Below are 7,115 nucleotides of genomic sequence, written 5' to 3'. Positions count from 1 at the left end.
TTCTTGAGGAGGGTGATTTGAGTAATAATAAAATTCCTGTATCCCATTTAGCCAGCTCTACATGTATAAAACTTTTTCGATTGCAATTCCCTTGCCTTGATAAATTATCTCCATCTAAGCAGCAGGCAAGAAGAACCCGGGGGGAGGTTGCATATATGTGGGGAGATCCACTGAATGATTACTGCCCCTCGGCCCCTCGGCCCCTCGGCATGGCTCAGAAGCTTATACAGCACCCTGGCAAAACAGGTTTTGGGAGTGAGGAGAAGTGGAATTTTGTGGAGGGGAGTACTAGGGAGAGTAAGTGGATCAGAGAATAGATATTAACTTGTATGCTATTTAGTGAAAGGGTCCATTCAGGTGTAGTTATATTCTTGGCCTTACAGGAAGAGGAAGAAAAAATAATTTTTCTCCTAGGTGGGTCTAAATGTTAGGCAGATAAACATCTGTGCTTTTGGAGAGATGTTGGGGGTTAGGGGTGAGGTCAGAGAGACCTGGAGCCTTCTTCAGTTCAGCAACTCCAAACTCCATGTTTAAATTCTTCCCATAGTTACCTTGGCCTATGCTCGGGAATGGACAAAGACAGCTTGGAGATCAGAAGCAAGATGAAGTCAGATCAGATTTCTCTGTCATCAGTTTTTTTGCAAAAGTGACTTCAATCTCAAGTATCTAGATCTTAGCTTCAGCACAGGCTTCAGTGAATAGCAGGAGAACTAATAAGAAGAAAGCAGCAAAGGCACCATTCATTCCCAACAAACTAAAGTGCACTGATGTTTGAACAACTTTCTTACTCACCTCTTTTTCATTTTGGTTTTAGGGAGTTTTTTCTCTGTCTGCTTTACTTTAATTTGTTAAAATTTTTTTTAAACATAACCATCTCTGATTTATTTTATAGCATTCCAGCTAATTCCTTTTTAAAAATTTTAAGTACTTAAAATCAATTAAATATCCAGTCATTTAAAAATTGTTTTAATAATTTGTCTTTTAAAAAACTCCCAAATTAACAACTTTTCAATAGCTAATTTGTTGGGCACTAGTGTTACTGGAAACGGATTCTGATCCAGATTCCAAGAGAGGGTTCTTGGATCCCGTACAAAAAAGAATTTAGGGTGAGTCCATAGAGTAAAGTGAAAGCAAGTTTATTGAGAAAGTAAAGAAACAAAAGAATGGCTACTCCATAGGCAAGAAAGTGCCATGGGGTGCTCTACTAAGAATACTTATTTATTGATTATATACTGTGTAAGGGGTGGATTATTCATGAATTTTCCAGGAAAGGAATGGCAATTCCCAGAACTGAGGGTTCCTCCCTTTTTAGACCATATAGGGTAACTTCCTGACACTGTCATGGCATTTGTAAACTGTCATGGCGCTGGTGGGAGTGTCTTTTAGCATGGAAATGCATTATAATTAGCATATAATGAGCAGTAGATGACCAGAGGTCATTTTCATCGCCATCTTAATTTTGGTGGATTTTGGCTGGCTTCTTTTGCCTGGCTTAAAACCACAATCTGTTTTATCAGCAAAATCTTTATGACTTGCACTTTTTTTCCAACCTCCTATCTTGTCCTGTGACTTCATATGCCTAACTTACTGGTAATGCAGCCCATTAGGTCTCAGACTTATTTTACCCAGTCGCTATTCAAGATGCAGTTGCTCTGGTTAAAACACCTCTGAATATATTTCCACCCACACTTTTACAATGGAACCCTTAATCCTAAGGGTTGTAGAGGGGTGAAGATCCATCTTCTGTAACTTCTTCAGTCAGAATAATGACGATGATATTTCAGCCTAACTATTAGGGTTTCTGACATTTAGAGTAGAGAAGATCTCATTCAGAAAGTGTAGGTATGGCCAGGGCCATTCATAACTCTGAGTTCCAACAAAAGGTGATATCTAAAAGATTAATAAGTGTTCAACTTAAGAAAACATACAGTAACCTTATACTGCATTCCTACACAGAGTACAACAGCAATATAGTCCACAACAGTAAAGCAAAATTATCCCAAGTAAATAAAATAAGAAGGCTTTCCATGAACTGGGGAATTGTTGGAAGCAAGCAGATATAAGGTCACTAGCTGATTCCAATGTGTGCCCAGAATTAGAATATTGATCCAGATATTTAAATTACCCATCCCTCTTGTTTCTTCTGAGCAGCAGCCAGAAATCAGTGGTTGGTTCACAGGAATAAGCAGAATCCATCTAAATTTTGGGAAAAAATGTGAAAAACAACTGATGAGACTAGAATCTAATAACAAGTGTACCATACTTCCTGAAACATATTTTTGCTCTTTCCAGTCTCCCATTTTTACTAAAGACAAATCAAGGTAGAAATGAGTTGTCTGCAAAATAAACTTTGGTCTTATTATATTTGGCCTGATTATTTGTATAAAGTGCAGCAAGAATGATTATTTGCCATGTAAGTTCTTTTTAACTGCCTTTAATGGAATTTTGTTCCATAAGGAATGTCAGATAAGACCTTTTTTTAAAGTTGAGCCCAGTCATCAGTTTGCACCATCAAATACCTATATGAGCTGGGTAAATTCCTCTCCTGTTTAGGTCCCAAGATAACTTGGTGCTCCTGAGCCTGTCAGAAAGTGACATTCTTTATTACCACAAGTCAGGAATCCTGTACAGGGACTGCAGAGACAAGGTATGAGGCCAGTTTTCCCAATGGGCTTTTGTTGGTTCTATAAGTCAAATTTAATTCCTTAAAGGAAAGCATGCCATTCCAGTCAAAGCCTTCATGAAATAACCAGTTTCTCCAAATGTATCCAGTTACAAAAGAAAACAGATTCTTATTGCACTTATGCAAATAACTATAAGGCCATAAGTTAAGAATACTCACAAGTAGTTTCCAAATTTTGGAGAAATAAGGCAGAGAGAAACAAATATGCTCCAAATTTTGTTCACAGGAGCATAACTTACTCAAGTGTTAAAAGCTGTCAGTAGCTCAAAAAAAAAAAAAAAAAAAAAAAAGTTTTCCCAGCTCCAAAAAGACAAAACAAAACATCAGCAACATTTTAAGCAAAAAATCAGAAAAGATTACTTCAGTTTTCTACTTATTCAGTCTATGCAGTTAAATCCTGTTCCACTTGAAATTCATGAACGTTTCACCTCTCTCTGAGAGTCCTGAAAGTTTTTCCCTATACGCTAATGTCACAGTCTCCAAAGTTATCAGAAATTTGCATTCAAAAGCAGCTGTCAAAGTCCTATAGCTGATTACAAACCATCTTTTGAAGAGAATCAAAACAAGACAACAATTGTCTGTGGATGACAAAAGGCCTTAGGATAGCCACTATTGAAGCCACAATTGACTAGGAATTTTGGTTACTTCTGTGGCATACAACAATTGTACATAACAATTAAAACTATTAATAACATACACTAAGTTTATATCAGAATTAAAGAAGTTTCCTGTAATTTTGGAACACATACCAGTAACATATTTATACAAATACAGCTAAAAGAAATCCAAACACCAGCTCATTTTTGACAATGCTTCCTGTATTAGTTTTATACCAAACATGCCAGGTATGTCTCTTTTGGACTTTAGAGGACCTACTATCTAAAGATTAATTAGGTCAGGATAAAACATAATTTAAAATTTAATCTTGGAAAGTTTGTAAAACATCAAAGGTTTAAAACACTTGACATTATAAAATAGAATTCCAGGTCACCATAAGTCATTAATTTAGCCAAAATGATAACTCAAAATTTTTAGAAGTAAAAACCTTTACTCATTGATAGAGGGAAGACTTAGCTTTCCAAACAATTTGTCTCTTGTCTTTCCCTTGTTTTTCCTTTAGTTTATCCTAAAGCCAAACAATTTTTTAAAATTATTTTTTAATTTGACATGAAAATCCTGTTCAAGAGTTAAAGCCAAATTTCACCCTTTGCATTAGCATACCATTAATGTCAACCCCGATTCTTAATAAAACCTTATAGACAAATATATTCAATTTTAATATCTGACCATAAGGTAAGTTTCTTATGAAACTTTTATAATCCTTTACAAATCTGTGTTAAAGAGCCGATTAGTACTATAAGAAAACTCAGTTGTGCTTTTATTCCAATGTTCAATTTGTGGAAAAACTGAATGATATCCCTTTAACTTCAGCCAATATTTTCCGCACATAATTTCTTTAACAAGATTAATTTTCACAAAGCTTCCACAACTTACTCAAACGTTCAGCTATATCCTATTCAACTTAGAAGTATCCTTTAACATTCTGACACGATTTGACTGTACCCCACCCAAAATCTCATCTTGAATTCTAATTTGGATTATAATCCGCACATGCTAGGGAGGGACCTGGTGGGAAGTGATTAGATCATGGGGATGGTTTCCCCATGTTGTTCTCACGGTAGTGAGTGAGTTCACATGAGATCCGACAGTTGTATAAGGGGCTTTTCCCTTTTCAATATGCACTTCTCTGTCCTGCCACCATGTGAGGAAGAAAGTGTTTGCTTCCTTTTCTGCCATGATTGTAAGTTTCCTGAGGCCTCCTCAGCCCTGCAGAAGCGTAAGTCAATTAAACCTCTTTCCTTTATAAATTACCCAGTCCTAGGCAGTTCTTTATAGTAGTGTGAGAACAGACTAATGCATCCTCTAAAGTAGACAAAAAAAAAAAAAAAGAAAGAAAGAAAGAAAAAAAGACAAAAAACTACATTCCCATCAATTCTTATAATCTTCTCCCAAAACCGCATTTTACTTTCTTTACATACCTTTCATGTAAAACTTTTTCCAGTAGTCTCAGGTACATGTTACACTGTTAACTCTTAGTAACATTTACTTTGGAGAAAAACCTGGTAAGTAAGTGATTCTAATTTTGTTCTAGGACACCAGACAGAAGTCCAGATAAAGTCTGACTCATTCCAGCACAGCTAGGAGGCATGGCTAACTCCACGTGTGCCCAGAACTTAACTAGACTCTAATGACTCCACAGCAGGTAAGTTGAACAATTTTCAAAGGTCAAAGAAGCAGCTTATAACCTTAAATCATTTAGCAAACCTAATATCTGATCTGTAAAATTTAGACTAAATGTCTAATTTTTGAAGACATTTTTACTTTACCAATAACCTTTATGTTTTTTTTTTAAATGAAAGCAAGTTCAGCCCCAAGGACTGTGACTTGGATATTTTAGTGATTATTTTTTTATTAAATGCTAAACAAGGGGTAGATTATTCAGGAGTTTTCCAGGAGAGGGGCTGGGAATTCTTGGAACTCAGAATTTCTTCTCTTTTTAGACCATATGGGGTAAGTTCCAGGAGTTTGCATGGCATCTGTAAATTGTCATGGTGCTGGAGAATTATAGTGAGTGTTGTCTTCTTGACTGTGGCTGGCTTTAGCTGGCTTCTTTACCACATCCTGTTTTATCAGTGGGGTTTCTGTGACCTGTGTTTTGAGAAACAAGTCGTGCTGAACTCCTATCTCACAGGGCACCCCAATGTTAAGAATGAACATTAACTTAGCCACTTACCAATTAACCTTGGCACTCCTTCTAACTCTTCCTTGCCTCTATTTCCTCACCAAATTATTGTGAAGATTAAATCAATTTTTTCCTGTAAAGTACTTTATATAGTACCTCTGCACTGTACCTATCTGTGATAAGTTAAACACACTTTATTACTTTTTAGTCTGAATCTAACAGCTTTCTCTCAGAATTCTAAGGGAGTATTATTAAAGTTATGTTCTACTTCAGCAAAATAGGAGAAGTCTACATTTATGCTGAGAACTATGGTAATCTATATATACTATCAGAAATTATAAATTTCTCCGGGATATATTATGTGAAGATTTTGAGACAGCTTCCTAGAAGTGGAATTGTAGGTATTCATATTTTAAATGTTGGTAGTTATTGTCAAATTGCCTTTTATGCCAGCAGTATTTGAAACTGCTTATTTCTCCACATCTTAACCAATAATGAATATTAACAACTTAGTAGATTTTTGCCAGTTTAATGAGGAGAAAAACCTCATTTTAAGTTTGTTTTGCTCTAACTACCAGTGAGAACAGGCATCTTTCTAAAAAATATGGAATGCTTCATGAATTTGCATGTCATCCTTTCACAGGGGCCATGCTAATCTTCTCTGTATCATTCTAATTTTAATATATGTGCTACCAAAGTGAGCACAACCAATAATCTTTAAAAATGTCTTTATATCCCAAAGTTTACTAAAGTCATCTGAACTAAAAGACATTACGGTTTGTATTTTTCCGACAAAATATTTGATTTAAGTGCCTACTATTTTTAAGCCAATTAATCAAAGCTCTTTCATATCACACACACAGCACCTATAAATACATAGTCAGAAGAGGATCTAGTACTTCTAAGATTTCTCATTTGCCATTTTCAAGTTTCTCTTTAAAGTATGCAGTTTCTATGACTTAATAAGCAGGCACAACAAATCCCCCCAAACTAAGAATCTCTTTTATTTATGTATTTATGTATTTATTTATTTATTTTTGAGATGGAGTCTTACTGCTTTGTCGCCCAGGCTGGTATGCAGTGGAGCAATCTCGGCTCACTGCAACTTCTACCTCCTGGGTTCAGGCGATTCTTACGCCTCAGACTCCCGAGTAGCTGTGACTACAGGTGCCCGCCACTGTGCCTGGCTAATTTTTTTTTGCATTTTTAGTAGAGACAGGGTTTCACCACATTGGCCAGGCTGGTCTTGAACTCTTGACCTTGTGATCCACCCACCTCAGCCTCCCAAAGTGCTGGGATTACAGGTGTGAGCTTCTTCACCTGGCCAGGATCCTATTTTTACACCAGATTCTGGATCCCCCCAAAGAAAATCAGCCCATCTCCCATAAGAATCTTATCTCTCAGTGGGAGTGGGCACATTTCCATATTTTCTAGAAGGCCAAGGGCACGGCTTCTCTGATCAAAACATGCACAGAGCAAAGTATCCTCCCACAACTGCCATTAGACATCCCTAAAAGTGTATTTTCTATCTGGTTATTACACACCAAAGCTCTTTCATAATTCAAAGTAATTTCTGATATGCCCTCAATAGTCAAAAATGTCAGATAACGTAATGCAAAATGGAATAGAGCCTTAGATTTTGAGAGGGATTTATCCACTTTTAATTCCTGGGGTTTCGTGAGGAAAACA

General features: G+C 36.3%; 1 non-coding gene across 1 annotated transcript; it reads right to left on the bottom strand.

The window, feature by feature from the left end:
* Positions 1–6,024: 6,024 nt before the first annotated feature.
* LOC126933344 (U6 spliceosomal RNA) lies at positions 6,025–6,131 on the bottom strand. Its single transcript, XR_007718567.1, has one exon. It is a non-coding gene; the product is annotated as a U6 spliceosomal RNA (small nuclear RNA).
* Between the last annotated feature and the right edge of the window lie 984 nt (positions 6,132–7,115).

Source organism: Macaca thibetana, chromosome 12, assembly GCF_024542745.1.
Source record: "Macaca thibetana thibetana isolate TM-01 chromosome 12, ASM2454274v1, whole genome shotgun sequence".
Lineage (NCBI taxonomy): Eukaryota > Metazoa > Chordata > Mammalia > Primates > Cercopithecidae > Macaca > Macaca thibetana.
Note: the sequence above shows the minus strand (reverse complement) of the source record. Positions and strands in the feature narration are given on the sequence as shown.